The 16,379-nt window shown below is 48.0% G+C and overlaps 1 pseudogene; it reads right to left on the bottom strand.

The window, feature by feature from the left end:
* Positions 1-11,805: 11,805 nt before the first annotated feature.
* Positions 11,806-14,775, bottom strand: LOC123186536 (probable alpha-glucosidase Os06g0675700; annotated as a pseudogene).
* Between the last annotated feature and the right edge of the window lie 1,604 nt (positions 14,776-16,379).

The following is a 16,379-nucleotide window of genomic DNA, read 5'->3' as shown; positions in this document are numbered from 1 at the left end:
TTAATTCCTCAAATCGATGACCTAGAACCACGGGAGTGACTTATTCACCTAGACGGAGGTAGTACCTATGTTACTCCCATTGTGGGTAGTCATAGTAATATAAGTAATATCACACATATCAATGCAAGATGTGTCTATAGCCTAATAAATAAAGTGTTGCATGTTATCACACATATATTACTCCCCACTATAGAGGTAGTAACATAGACTAGTAACATGCCCATATTACTAGTCTATGAGGGTGCTTGGATCCAAGCGACTATTTTTAGTCTGACTAAAAATAGTCTCTTTTAGAGGCTAAAGTTCCAAGCATCCCTGACTAAAGAGAGGCTAGGACTAGTCTTGAGGCTAAAATTTTTTAGTCACAGAAAACCTACTAAAATATGTATTAGCCCTCTCTCTCATCATTTAATGTCTCTCCTTTAACACATGTGAGTTCTGATTGGAGGGTTTGGAGGATAATAAATGTTCAATAATTTGATTTTAGCCTCTTTAGTATTTGTATCCAAGCATGAGTGAGGCTAGCAAGTTTTAGTCCCACTACTTTTAGTCATGGAATTAAAACGTATCCAAACACCCTCTATGTTACTACCCGTTGTGACTAGTCAAGCGGTCACTGGTGGTGCACGAGGGCTGTGTGGACCGTGTGCCGCTACCACCGGTACCTGCGGTTGTGCTTCCCCGGGCAAATTTTTTTCTCATTTGTTAAATCGAGAAAAACAGTGCACTAGGTGGGATTAACTAGCAACCTGCTACCCTCAAAAGAAAAATAGCGACCTGCTAGTTTCGAGTACGCCGCGATAACAACCCAGCCATGTGCTTCGGACGTGACTGATTACCTTTTTTTTTAAGGGTGACTGATTACCTTCTTTTGAGTAGATTTCCTTGCCCCCAAAGAGGTTCAGTTCAGAGGGCCTGTATATGCATGTGTTCAGTTGGTTGAGGAAGCCATGTTGGTCTTCGAGCATAAATAACTGACGTATTAGTGGATTGGCCATGCACTCCACAAGCTCATCTGACATTTCTGCCATTATTTAGCACCTAAATTTCCAACACACACACCAAGAGGATCATACTTACCGCAGATAATCAATCATGTATGTATGTACTTTCATTAACATGTCTTCCAATAAAAACGGGATTAAGCAACTATGTTCTTCCCATGGTAGAAAGCTTCCTCTGCCTTCCAATAAAATCACTATATTCAGCGATAGCCTCCTACTCCGCCTTCCAATAAAAATGGGATTAAGCGATAGCTTCCTGTGCCTTTCAAAAAACAAAAAAAAAAGTGATTCAGCGATGGCATTCAGGCACACCTTATATTCTGTAGAGGAGGAATACCATGACTTGGATCAAAAAATGGGATCATTTGACTTTTTTTTGTAAAGGACGAATACCTTGACTTGGCTCAACCACAACATTGGTTGGACATACCGTGGCACACTATGTGAAGGTAATGACTACCGAAATAAGAAAGAAACTAGCACATATGCCCGTGCGTTGCAACGGGTGAAACATAATATTTAGAAAACAGAAAAGTAATTTATTACCACTCAAATGTTACAACAGGTGTTCAGTTGGCGATGGAATCGGGTATTGAAAAACTTTGTCTCAAGAAAACAATCAAGGTGGGGCACCTGCTTTCGAATCAAGAGATCAAGACCGTTCGAGGTTTAGCCCTCTTATAGAAGAGATCAAGGAGTTGCTTGCTGGTGTGAATGAGCACCGGGTGATCTGGTCGAGGCGACCGGTGAACAAAGCGACTGGTATTCTTGTGAGCGAAGACTGTGTTAATAAGTTATGAAAAACTTGGTTTAATGTATCCCCATTTTTTATCCATGACGTATTTTGAACGAAATGGTCGTGAACTAAAGAATAAATAAAGTAGCAATTACCCTAAAAATAGTAAAACAAAATTAAAGTACGAACAAGAATTCATGCATCAAATGTTACGAATTAAGAAGGTTTGAATTACTTGAATTGAGGGTCTTCGTCAAAAGGAAGGATTCAAGCCAATACTTAACAACACTTTATATGAGCATCGGGATCAAAAGGCTAATCCGGGTTAATATTTGGTGCATACCTCATCTTGAGTACATCCACCCTATATCATCGGTTCACTTTTGTGGTAACACAAAAATATATTAATAGTCTTATTAAATTACATTGGAACTGTGTTACAGTCACTCAGTAAATCCGTTTATTTGCGTCTGTTGTAACAAACAAACCAACAAATTTACCGTCAGAAAAACATCATAAGCAAGCACTATGCAACACGATCTTCCTCTCTCTTTTTCATCTGCAAAGTACTCAATATAGTGCGTCTCTGGTTCAGCTCCAATAGTAGTAGCACTAACACCGAAGATCGTCATACAATTAAAAAAATCACCACAACTCTATCTTCTCACTCTGATCTCTCTCTCTCTCTCTCAACCCCATTGATCCATCTTATAAGCAGCATCAAACAACCTGCTACATCTCATCTCATCGAACAACTGCATAGTACAAAAGAATATCATCTCATCTCTCTCTGTGTCTCCATCTGACTACACCGGAGCTGCACGAACAACTATTTGTCACAAAAATATGTATCTCTCTCATCTCTCTCCCCGTCCCAAGCCCGTCTCCAGCATCGCGCCATGCCGCGCCGCTCCTGCCATGCTCCAGCGCCGTGCTGCAATAGGAAAGCAATTATATTTTACAAGTAAAAATCTTTGATTTCTTTCCACCACGCACGTGCCTATCCTATCCTCTGATTCCTATGCTCCTGTAACCACCGACTCTCTCTCTCTCTCTCTCTCTCTCTCTTCTCATTAGTTTTGCTTAAGCATCCAAGAAAATTAGAGCACAAGAGCAGCAGTAGCAGCTCCGTGTGATGGCTGATGCGGTGGCGCTGAACTCCACGGGCCACGGTGCAGCTGGAGCTAGGACCGACGGGTCAAGCTCAGCGAGTCATGGTGCAAATTGCAGCCCACGGGAGAACCAGCGCACGCATGGCTGGGCGCGGGCAGGCACAAGCAGAGCATGCATGGCCACCGGCGCACAGCACACACGGCCACCGGCTTCTCCGCAACGAACAACCTTGTCCAAGAGGTCCACAACCTTGGGATCTCCTTCCCCGCGCAAGGACTCGGCCGAATTCACCCTGAAGCCCTCGCCATCATCCTCCAACTCCAAGTCCGAGTATCGTCGTTCGTCGTCGATTACCTTGCTGTTGCTGCTTCCCCGGCCTCACCGACCTCGCCGTCGGGTTCATCGTGAGTCCCCGTAGCTTTAACCTTTGTTTCCCCCTCTGATTAGGATCTGTAGCTGACGCCATGGTTACTGCCACCTCGCCATGGCTGGTCCTCTCCGTCCGGACCGAGCTTTGACGCCGCATGTCTGGTCCCTAAAAACAGGAGCACGAAGTTGCTCGGTCCGGTCCGGTCTAGACCGGCCGCGAGTAGCCGGGGCGGCAGCGCAGTCGAGAGAGGTGTCGAGACGGTCGGGAAGAAGGAGGCCATCACGCACGGCGCGCTCGTCTCAGACCTCTGCTAGGAAGGAGGGGCACCGACGTTTGATAAAATTTACACCGGGATCGATCTCAGAGTATGCATCCTTGTCCGCTTCTCCTCTACTCCCCTCTTCTGGGAACCGATATTTATTGGAGGGTAGCAAAGGCGGCGAGGAAGGTGAAGTTTGACTCCAACTCATGTTCCACGGTATCGTCACATACCAAAGAGGCTGGGTGATGCCACGGGCGATGGCCAGCCGTGTGCGTGCGGCGCCCAGGGTCCAGACGGACGAAATTTAGTACCACCTCACGTATATGTTTTAAATTTGAATTGAAAGCGTAAATTCACGGGAAGAAGCGTATTGTGACGGTGAACCCACGGAGTCAATCCGTGCTTTATTATTAGGGAAAGATTACTCATATACACTCTTAACAATGGGAAACGTTTTATCTGAAGTATGTTGCAATAGTAATCATTGTTTATCTTCAGACCACTGTTTATATTACAAAGTAATGACAAATTGACAATAAAACCATAACTTGCACCAACGAAAAAATGAGGAGAGGCATCTGCCTATGATCCATCACATGAGCTCGTAGCTTTGTGGTGAGAGTGACTGCTCCGAGCAGAACGCAACGAGAGAATGTATTATTATCTGTTCCTGCATGTCTAGTAGCTCGAGGGTGCTGATAGATAGGGAGATACTGCAAATATGTGTACGAGTTGTAGACTAGCCAGCTATCCCTTACTCCCTCCGTCCACGAATAAGTGTACTTCTAGCTTTTGTCCTAAGTCAAAATTTTAAAATTTTGACCAACTTTATAGGAAAAAGTACTAGCATTTATGACACTAAATTAATATCACTAGATCTATTTTGAAATGTACTTTCATAATATACCAATTTGATGTCATATATGTTATTACTCTTTTGTATATAGTTGGTCAAAATTTTAAAACGTTAACTTAAAACAAAAGCTAGAAGTACACTTATTCACGGACGGAGGGAGTATGTGGCTGATCTCTCCTTCTTGGCTGCTGGATCGGTAATTCTTCCTTTGGTTTTTTGCTAAATGAGAATGGACGATTTTCTTTGGATGGAGGTTGCTGCACATTCTGTAGAAGTAAAAATGAAATCTCACCCCATAGGAAGTACAACAGCCAGACTCATGTTTGCATATAGGTAGATAGAAAAGCTTGGTGAGTATAATTCCAAACTATCTCAAAAGAAAACTTAAATTAACACTGAAGAAATAGAACGTAAGCAAGGGATCTTCATTCAATTGTGCCAGCAATTAATTCAGAGCATTTAGGAAGGTAGGGACGTAGAAACTTGTCAACTAAGGCACCGTTCGGTTTCTCTCCGCTCCGCTCAGCTCCGTGGAGCTGCGGAGCTCGGTTTGAGCTGCTCTGGAAAAAGCTGCAGCAGCTTGCTCCACTCCGGGAGCTGGGTCGTTGGAGCGGAGAGAAACCGAACAGGCCTTAAACCTGTAGACTTTTCGAGAGTTGCAGGACAAATGCTTATGGGCCTAGCTGAGCGATACAATCCGTCGTTGTTGGTCACATTCTGGAGGAAGCCGATCTGGGAAGCCATAATTCAGGAGAAGGGGAATTTGAGGAGGAGCATCACCACTGAAGGAAAAGAGAAGGCTGAGGGGCACGAGCCGAAGAGTTGTTGATGGAGCATAGTAGCCAGGGACAGCCTATTGGAGTTACTCTGGCCACATCAATGACATCATCAGCCGAGGTGGAGGTGTGTACGCGGCATCGAAGAGGCAGTGTAGGAGCACGAGGAGGCAGGAAAGCCGTGGGGAGCAACGCCGCCGACTACTCAACCACCAAGCTGACGACCGAATTGTGTTTAGGGTTCATGCACCAAGATGATGCAGGCGAGGACGACAACATCTCCATGAACGCAAGGAGGTGCGGCTAGGGGGAGGAGGTGCGCTGGGCAGGGAGAGGGAAGTGGATTTTTAGAGCACCTGCACCGAGGCTGCGTTATCCTAGCAGTCGAAGCGTTGCGCTGTACCTCGAGATGCCCGACGCGCTCCACGGTAGGCAATGTGGTTTTTTGTCTTCCACCTCCCCCCTACATACGTACCGACGCGGATCTATCAATACGACTAAGAGCATGTACAATGATTGACAAGATAGTTTTATCTTTAAGTTTTGCATGCAATTTAGAGATGGCTAAAAAAATGTCTAAAATGGGGAGTATTTAACCAAAAACTACCACAATTCACGGAAACGTGACGAAAAACTACCACTTTACGATTTTGTGCGAAAAACTACCACTTTTTTCCTAATCCATGGCAAAAAACTACCAAGTCGCGAAATCGCTCGCTTGGCCCGTGCTAAGCACAAATCTGACCGCTTGGACCCGCGAACCAGGTGCCACCCTGGCCATCCTTCGCGCCGGAGCCGCACCCGCACGCGCGCGCCCGCTCCCACCTCGCCGTCGTCACTCCCACCTCGCCGTCGTCGTGCCCACCAAGCTCCTGGGGCCGGCCACTGCCGCGTGGCCGCCAGCGCCGCGCTGCTGCCCCCGCCGTTCCTGGACCGTGCTGTCATCGCGGACCCCCGAGGGCTTGCCGCCAGGACGCTCGACGAAATGCGGCAGCTGGCGGCCGACGGGCCTCCTCCTACGCCACCGGCGCCTGCGGTGCCGCCGCCCAAGCTGGTCATCCGGTCGTTCACGCTGACCCGCGGCTGCATCGACAAGCTGAAGCAGCGCGTGGCCGCCGACGCCAAGGACGCGGCCGCTCACTGCTCAGCGCTCACGGTGGCATGCGCATTCGCGTGGGCCTGCCTGGCGCGCTCCACCGATGGCAACACCCCCTCTGACGAGCGCGCGCACCTAGGTGGGGGCCGGCATCGCGTTGGACGACTTGTGCGGGGCGTTGCTGGCCGGGGCGAGCGACTGCGCAAGAGATTGCGTCGCCGTGAGGCAGAGCAGTGCGTCGCAGAGGAGGAGGTGGAGGGGCGGGCGCTCAGCGGTGACCCGCGGTGAGCGGCTCCAGCGCTGACCCGCGGCTGCCGCGGCGAGCGACTCCAGCGGTGAAGGGCGGCGGCGGCAGGTGCAAGGAGCCCGGGCGGCCGGAGGCGGGGGCGCGGCCGCGGGCGTAGCAGGTGTGTGCGGGGAGGTGTTGGCGAGCGAGCGTGGTACGGGGACGGCGACCACGGTGCGCATGGCGAGGGGCAGCCACGAGCGCCGCGGGCGCGCGCGTGCGGGTGCGGCTCGGGGCACGAGCTCCGGCGCGCGGCCACGGAGTAGAGGGGAAGCAGCGGGCGCTGACGATGGTGACGGGGAGCTGCACGAGGTGGTCGTGGACGCGGCGAAGTGCGGGCGAGAGGGTCACCGGAATGCACGCAAGGTGTTCGAGGAAATGCCGGAGAGAGGAGGAGGAGGAAGAAGAAGAAGATTGATGCTGACAGGTGGGCCCATCCTGTCAGAAATGCGTTTAGAAGAGGCGAATCGAGCACTTTCCCCACATGGTAGTTTTTAGTCACAGATTAGCGAGAAAGTGGTAGTTTTCGGGACAAAATCGTAAAGTGGTAGTTTTTCGTCACGGTTCCGTGAATTGTGGTAGTTTTTGGTTAAATACTCCTAAAATGGGTCATCTCTTAGCCTTATCTTCAAGCTAAAATATGATGAGACATATTGTGCTAAGAGATCTTCTCTTGTCTTCTCTTAAATAAGAGAAGACAATCCTTTCTTATGATATCTCTCTTCTCCACATCATCATTCATCCTACTTGGCATTGCTGAGATAGAATCATTATACATGCCCTAACTTCTCTGCCTACACAACGCCTTGGTCATTCTTTGACTTGTCGCTCTAATGGATTGGGTGCAAGGAGGCGATTCAATGGCGCCGGCAGACGGTGTTAGGTACGTATTGATTGGTTTGTTGTTTCCCCAATGCGATTCTGAATCCCCTTTCCATATGAATTCTGTGCCGGATCACAGATCCAACTCCGCCGCCGGCGATCCATGGAGGAGGATCTAACCAGTGGCGGAGCCACATGTAAGCTGGGTAGTCAATTGACTACCCAGCTTTTTGATAAAATCAATGTATACATGTATACATCTTGCAAAAAAATAAATAGAAATTCATATACTTGACTACACAACTTCAAATTGACTACACTGCATTGAACTTCTGGCACCGCCACTGGATCTAACGCGGCAGTCAAGCATCCCAGATATTGCACATGTCCCGGACAAGACGACATACTCCAAGTAAGATTTTTCTATTTTGGGTGTTTCGGATCCAAATCAGTTGGATGTCAAATCCAATATTAAGCTCATGGATGTCCTCCTAAATATGTTCTCAATTGTTCAGTGCGCACAGGTGATTAAAAACGCCTCCGGCCCCAATGAGGGGCACGAATACACGTGCATACGGCCCTGATTGTAATCCTGATGTACCTGCCGATCAATGATTCTGAAAACATTATAGCTCTGCCTGGATGGAAGAAAAGGTAATCATTCATCGACGCAAAACACAATTTCTAAAGTAGTACTTGATTACTTGTATGAATCGGCATGAAAAATTACAAGCGTTCAGTAAGTTTGTCAATCACCCTGTTATCTACGCTATTCGCTCCGCAGTAAGGGAGATTATTTTAATACTTATTCAACACTATACAGTTAGTAGAGATGGCTTGCTGGAATGATCTGATTGCTTATCCAGGATGCTAGTCTGGCCTGTAGAACAAATAGATCCAGGGCTAATCACCCTTTTAATGTGCGCCCAATGCCAAACTACATCCCGACATCCAAATAGCCTGTTCGCATAGCTGAAATCACATATTTACCTATGCTGAATCCGTACAATGGCCGGGGGCGGGGCGCGCTGTGCCCCGACGCTGGATTTTCCGGCGGCGAAACTCGTGCTGTAGCTTTGGCCCAGACATGCGGCTGATTCCGTGCCTCCTCTTGTACCAGCAACTCCCGCCTCCTGCTCAGATTTTGGTTCTCTCCATGCTCGGCCTCAAAAGAATCCCCCTCCTGCGCCGCCCAGCATGCTCCCAGAGATAAAGTAGGCGGACCATAGCCTAAGGTAGAATTGAGCATATACTAATAACACGAGCGATATAACTATTCGGAAATGTTAACGCCCACATTTGTGGGCGTTTGTACATCGTCCACACGCCTTCATTAACATCAGCATAATTTTTTTTTGGTTTTCGGCTTAAAAATATTGTATCTCCTAAATAAAAAAGCGAACTAAAAATCCGTTTTCACCATTAAATCCGTCTCGACGAGATCTTCAAAACTAGACTCCATATTCATATGTTTCAATGAATTTTTTTTTGCCAGAAGTTGCCACGATGTTTACACTGCAGTTGCCATGTGGCAATTTTAGTTTGTAGATCATGGCAATTTTAGTATTTTGATGATGGCAACTCCAGTACTTTGACCATGAAAATTATTTTTTGTATGAACCATGGCAATTTTACGTGCATGTATCATGGCAATTTTAGTTTATGGTTCATGGTAAGTCTAGTTTCTTAATTCCCCGTTTTATAAATGTCAAAATTTACTTTTAAATGTAGAAGAAAATAGCTGAAACATATCATGGCAACTTCAGTGTAAACATCATGACAATTCATATGCAATAGACATGGCAACTTTTAATCCAAAAAAAATTTCACCAAAACATATCAACATGGGATCTAGTTTCAAAGATCTCATCACGAGGGATTTAATGGTGAAAACGGATTTTCAATCGGATTTTTCGTTTAAGAGATAAAATATTTTAAAAACTGAAAATCCAAAAAGATTCCTACATGCATGCATGCGATGACGTGGCAATCTGTTTACATTAGAGACGTGTGGTGCGTCTCCCTTCCTGCCACACGTGTGGCAGTTAGCGCGACCCCTAACTATTAACTAAAAATCTTACGGAAACAGCTGGCACATATCCCAATGTATATGGACGTACAGGATAAGCGGGCCAGGGTGCAGGTGCTCAATTCTATGTTCTTGGAATCCGGACATCAAACCTGGATTTGTCGACTGGAGCAACGCGGGACCAGCAGCAAGAAGCCGCGCCATCCCAACACGCCTTCTCTTGTCTCCATCTCACCTTCTCTCTCCCTCGTCTATTCTTCCCAGGAGACCGAGCCGGCATGGACATGGAGCATCGCCGCCGCCGGCCTTTGCGCCGCTGCGCTGGATCCTGACCTGATCCGCCTCTCCCCGGCGTTCGCCACTTCCCCGACGTTCCCCACCTCCCGGAGCCCTTCCGTCGTCGCCCTGCATCATGTCCCGACCGGATCGGGAGCCCTGCTGCTCGATGTGAAGCCAAACGTGCACAGAGGGTTGACGAAAAGTAATGTCGAACCGTTTTTCTTCACTCGCCGAAGATTGTGGATTAAATTAGCCAACACACAGGGACTTCTGTGTAAAATTCGTGACGACGTTGAACGGACGGAAACAATATGTGTTTTATTAGTAGGTAAAGATAAAGATAAGGCTAGCAAGCAACGCTCCTTACTAATATTTTTCCTACTAAAGTGGTCCCCACCCATGACTAAGATAGCAAAACTCAAATGCCACCTGTTGCAATTTTCTCGCCCCTTGGAACTGCAACTCTGTTGTACCTTGGCTTGTAAATACCAGACCACAACAACAACCCATAAGCAAGAACTTCGAGCTTCTGGGCCCAATCCGATCTATTGTACGGTGTTCGTACCTTGATATGTGCTCATGCATGTTCAAAAATGGCCTAGTGAGTGAAAGAGCATACAAATCCCTCTCCAGAAAGATTCTCAAGGGCCAATTTCAGATCAAAAAACACATGATTTGCTTCTCTCAAATGAGTAGAAGCTGCCTGATTAAGAACAATGCATGATAGAAGTTAGAACTGGAGACAATACTACCAATATTTAGTTTTTTATTCAGGTAAAGAAATATGCACATTTGGTCTCGATGTTAATGGGACATGACGACCTTGATCTCGAACTGTTGTCCGATGACCAACGAAAGCCCACTGACGCTGGACACTCCATTCGTCCGGGGACTTGGTGCGGGCTTCCTCGAGCTCATCGCTATTCACATGGACGGCTCGATCGGGAAGAGGAGCGGCTGATCAGGGAAGGCAGCAACGGAAGAGGAGCAGGACAGCGGATCGGGAGGGCGAGTTGTGGCACCTAAAAAAATCTCTAACCTAGGCTCATGATACCGTGTTGATGTTAGAAGAATGTGATCTGGTATTTACAAGCCAAAGTACAACAGAGTTGTAGATCCAGGGAGAGTGTTTGGCCTCATGTATACTCCCTCCGTCCGGGTTTATTAGGCCTCTCAGCATCACAAGCATGTCTTTTTTTACAAGGCCTCACTTTGGAAAGGTGCATGCATGCAATCATTTTATTGGTTGCATTGAAAGCCATTGTTGTTGGTGCCATGGATGGAAAATTAATACTACACTTCATGCGTGCTTTTTCATTGGTTGCATGCATGTGAGAGAGTGCATTGGGAGTGAAATGGAAGAATTAATGTGAGAAAATTACTATGTGTCTTGCTCTAAGAAAAGTTGTCTTTAGGCCTAATAAATCCGGACGAAGGGAGTAAGCAAGAACTTGATTTTTGAGGAAGCAAATCAACCTGCCACGACGTTGATTTTTGTGAAATAAAACAAATCAAGGTATTGACCAGTTTGCGAATCAACTCGTGGTTGGATGATTAGGAGAACAGTGGTATCTCTAGCCCGTCAGATTTCAAGTCCTGGTGTCCACATTATTTTCTGGATTTATTTCAGGACTTTCGGCAATGTGCGTTCAGGAGACGTTTTCATTGATTACGAAGGTGTGTACGTGCGTGTGTTCATAGGATGAGTGTATGTGCGTATATATATGAACGTCTGCATCTGTACTGTATTAAAAAAAGGGTATTGAGCTGTTTGAGGAAGTAAATCTATTGTATGAGTGGAAAAATTGTAAAATTCCCTCTCCATAAAAGATGGTCAAAGGAGCAATTTCAGATTAAATCATCAAACAAAGGACGATTTACTTCTCTTAAATGAGTCAGAAGCTGCTGACGGTACTGAATGACCAATTAAGAACAATGCATGAGAACTGGTAGGCGATACTACTACCTCTCTCTCGGTTTACAGAGCTGCGCGTATCAATATAAACCTCAGATGCTCTATTTTCAAACCGTGTAATTTTTGTGTTATATAATTTATATTAAGGTGATAAAATTGGCAACTTAGGTATACGCGTAGGACTTATAAACTGAAACAGAGGTAGTACCAATTTACAAAAAAAATTATTCAGATGAAGAACTGTGCATAAATGTCTCGATATTAATGGGACGTGACGACCTTGATCTCGAACTGCTGTCCGATGACCAGCGACAGCCCACTGACGGTGAACACTCCATTCGTCCGGGACTTGGTGCGGGCTGCCTTGAGCTCAGCGCCGTTCACATCGACGGTGAAACCCTTTGGTGATGACGGGAGCCCCATGAAGGCCACCTTGCTGATGACCAGAGTCCGGCTCGGTGCATACGAGTTCTGCACCACATGCGAACTCACTGTGGTCGTGATGATGCCCTTTCTATCCTCCGTGTTGCATCTAAACCTCACCAGCGTCCAGTTGCCTCCCACCCCTCCCATCTCCGGCGACTCGCCGTCATCCAAGAACAGCTCCCCGCTGGCAGTACCATTCTCCGCGAGCGCCACAAGGAGGTGGAACTCGCTTTGGCGTGCGGCGGACGTGGTAAGGCCCGGCTGCTGCAGTGGTAGTATGTTGCCGCCGGCCAGGTGCACGTTTGCCGAGTCCGCTGGCGCTGGGAGCATCACTCGCTTGCCGGTCTGCAAGGAGATGGCGGGGGAGCGGCCGTGAAGACTAAACCACCGGCCGGCCGGGAAATAAGCATCGACGGTGGTAGCGCCTGGCTCTAACACCGGAGAGACAAGCAGGCCACGGCCTAGCAGGAACTGCCTGTCCACGGCGTAGGTGTCGGCATCCTGAGGATAGGAGAAGAAGAGCGGGCGCGCTATGGGTGACCCCGTCGTGTGCGCCTCATACATGAGCGTGTAGATGTAGGGGAGCAGCCGGTACCGCATCCCCAACGCCTTCCTCGCCGACTGTGCCGTCGACTCCCACACGTAGAGCTCTCGCCGGGCAGTTGTCTTCTCTGCATGCGCCCTGGCAAACGGGTAGAATGCACCAAGCTGTATCCAGCGGCTGCAGAGCTCCTCGGTTGTGTTGCCGGTGAAGCCGCAGATGTCGGCGCCCATCATTGGGATGCCGAAGAGTCCAAAGTTGAGGATGGTGTTGATGGACTGCGCAAGCTGTTCCCACCGTCCGTCATTGTCGCCGGTCCAGTGAGCGGTGTAGCGCCCCGAGCTGACGAACGTGGCGCGACTGAGCACGAAGGGGCGGCGCGCCGTGTCCTTGAGAAGAGCATCATGCGTGGCCCGCGACTCGAGGAGGCCGTAGAGGTTGTGCGCATCGTACTCCGACACACCATTGAAGTGCACCGCGGAGACCGGCACGGTCTTGTTATTAAGGTTACGGTGAATGCCGGTGTTGTTGATGCGGTAGGGCGAGTCATCGTACTCGTTGAGCGGCTCCCAGTCCTTGAAGTTGGAGGGCTCGTTCATGTCGCACCACAGCCCGTCGGCAGGGATGGTTCGACGGAACTCCGAGATCTTCTGCGCCCAGTACTCAGCAGCGTGTGGGCTCATGAAGTCCGGGTAATAGACCTCGCCTGGCCACACCCGGCCGACATAGTTGGTGCCATTTCGCTGGAGGAACAGACCCACCGACTCATTTTGCGGAGGTGCTGCTTCTTTCTCGATCGCCGGGTCTATGATGACCACGTACTTCTGGCTGTTATTGTGCAGCAGGTCCACAAACGGCCGGAGCAGATTGGCCGGGAAGTTGACCGGATCCAGCGTGAAATCCTGGCCGCCGTCCATGTAGTCGATGTCCGACCAAATCGACTCCAATGGAATCTTGGCCTTGGTGTAGCCCGCGACCACGCCCTCCAGGTCAGCCACATTCTTGTAGCCATACCTAGACTGGTGGAACCCTGCATTGCAAGAAATAGCGTATCAGGCGAGTACAGCAGATTAATACTCCGTCAGTTCGGAATTACTTATCATCAAAATAGATGTATTTAGAACTAAAATACATCTAGATACGTTCATTTCAATGACGAGTGTTTCCGAACGGAGAGAGTATAAGCATGCACGGAAGTAGCAAGACGGCTGAGTACACTTACCGAATGACCAGTACGGCATGGGGGCAGGGCGACCGATGAGCTGGGTGTACTGGTCGACGACGGTGAGCGGGGAGCGGCCGGCAAAGAAGTAGAAGTCGAACACGCCGCCGATCACCTTGTAGGTGATGTAGGACCCGCCGTACTTTATGTCCATCCCGTTGGTGTTGAGGAGCAAAACGCCGTGCGCAGCGCCGCCGGGGCGCACATCCATGTAGAATGGGTGTGAGCTGTAGAGGTTGATGTCCAGTATGTCGGCCCTCCCCACGTCCTCGTTCCAGATCGTGAACGTGTCGTTCTGTTGGAGCCGGAATTTCCGTTTTGTCTGCTCCCCCAGTCCGTACAAAGATGCCCCATGGCTGGCAGCGCGGACGTCACCTGCAAGTACCTGCATTATAGTTACACATGCCCATCACCACTTTGGCTGCTTTACTCATCAACTAGTTACACCGTGTGTCTTGTATCATGTATTACGTACCGGTTTTTGAAGATGAGGGTGGCGGAAGTGTCGAAGAAGACGTCGCCGGTGGAGCGGCGAGAGACGGTGAAGCGGAACGGGGCGGTGTGGATGGTGAAGGTCAGGTCTGAAGACGCGCTGGACATGGTGCTGTTGCCGGGCAAGGAAGCATTGCTCAAGCCCGAGGAATGTAGCCAGACGTCCTCCGGCGCCGGTGCTGGGCGCGGGATAACGTCCCGGGGGACCTCCCATCGCGAACGGTCGGCATCGGTGATACGCACGTAGAGCCGGTTGTCCGTCTCTAGGCTACCGTCAGTCATGTCAAAATTAAAACAGTGAGGGATTTATACCTCTCTGGAAAGAAAAAACACAACTCAAGATCAAACACGCTTACGTTGCAGTCAGATTGAGCCGCTTGACATCAGGCCCGAACTCCTCGGTCCCACCTACAAGTTTCAGCTTGGCTGACAGCACATTCCCTGACCCGGCGACCGACTGGACTTCATAGTTGGCGCCACAACAATGGAGGAGGCAGATGAGGATAGTGAGGAGTGCGAAAAGATCAGCAAATAACGAGATGATCGTCATCAGATGATATGATGGGTGCAACACAAGTGAGTGCCATTAGGTATTGGATGCGTAGCTTTATATAGACTAGTCATCATCTTCAATGTTTAGAAAGTTTCAAATGTTTGCCTAAGATTGTAAAAGGAGGTTAAGACTTATCGCCGTCCGCAATCTGGCCTCCGTGCACGTGGTCGCCGTCCGCAATCACGCCGTGATCTTTCTGCCTTAATTAGGCACTTCCTATAAAATCCCACGTTAATTACAGAAAATCTGAAAAGAGAGGCCATTGATTTGGTGGGTCCGAATTATAACGATTCAGATGTAACATTGAAATTCTCATGTTAATGAGAGAATATTAGAAAATAAAGGCCATTGATTCGGTGGGTCTGATTTTAATGATTTAGATCTAACTTACAATTATAATGGTTGAGATCTAATCGGAGAAATTTTTGATGCAATCTTATAATCAGATAAATGAAGTAGACCCTGATTTTTGAGGTCAGAAATCTTAAGATTCAGATCTCTGTAATTATGGGTCGGATCTAATTGGAGAAAGTTTTGATTCAATCTTATAATCAAATAAAAGAAGTAGACCCTGATTTTTAAGCTCAAAAATATTACGATTCAGATATCTCTAATTATGGTTCAGATCTACTCGGAGAAAGTTTTGATTCAATCTTATCTATATCTATACCTACTATTAAAAGAAATAGGCATTCTTAATTTCGTCCCTAATTTTGAACCTTGATTTTAATACGTTTTAATCCGTTATATCATGTTGCCTTCGTATGTCGCTGGTGTTGTTTGCGAAATCACCAATTAAGGAGTATTCTTTGCAAAGATCACTCCAATTTCCCTAGTTGCGACAAGTGGCGCACATGCAGCGCGCCACTTGTTGCAACCTGAGAGTTTTCTCTTTTTTCGTAGATCCGTTTATTCAAAACGGTTTATCTCTCAAACCGTGCGTCCAAATCTCGAACTGCTTTCACCGTTGTATTCCTCGCGTCAAGATCTTCAAAACTAGATCTCATGTTGATAGGTTTTGATGAACTTTTTTTTTACAAAAAAAACCAGACGAAAAAACCGAACCGGGAGCACCGGTTTTTCCCTTTCCGAAAGAGGCACGCCCGTGTCTCTCACGAAATCACAACCGTACCTCTCGCGGAAGCAAAACCATGACTCTTGTGGAAAAAAAAGAGAAAACATGTTTTTTTTTCGTTTCCGAGGAGGCACGGCCGTGGCTCTCGTGAAAGCACAACCATGACTCTTGCGGAAGCAAAACCGTGACTCACGCAAAAGAAAAAAAACAAAAAAAGATTTTTTTCCCCTTTCCGAGAGGCACTGCCGTGACTCTCGCGAAAGCACAACCATACTTCTCGCGGAAGCAGAACCATGACTCTCATGAAAGAAAAAAACAGAAAACATGTTTTTTTTCCGTTTCCGAGAGGCACGGCCGTGACTCTCACGAAAGCACACACCCGTGCCTCTCGCGGAAGCAAAACCGTGACTCTCGAGAAAGAATAAAAAACAGAAAACACGTTTTTTTCGTTTTCAAGAGGCACGGCCGTGACTCTCGCGGAAGCAGAACCGTGACTCGCGCGAAAAAAAATAGAAAACACGTTTTT

This window comes from Triticum aestivum, chromosome 2A (genome assembly GCF_018294505.1).
Source record: "Triticum aestivum cultivar Chinese Spring chromosome 2A, IWGSC CS RefSeq v2.1, whole genome shotgun sequence".
NCBI lineage: Eukaryota > Viridiplantae > Streptophyta > Magnoliopsida > Poales > Poaceae > Triticum > Triticum aestivum.
Note: the sequence above shows the minus strand (reverse complement) of the source record. Positions and strands in the feature narration are given on the sequence as shown.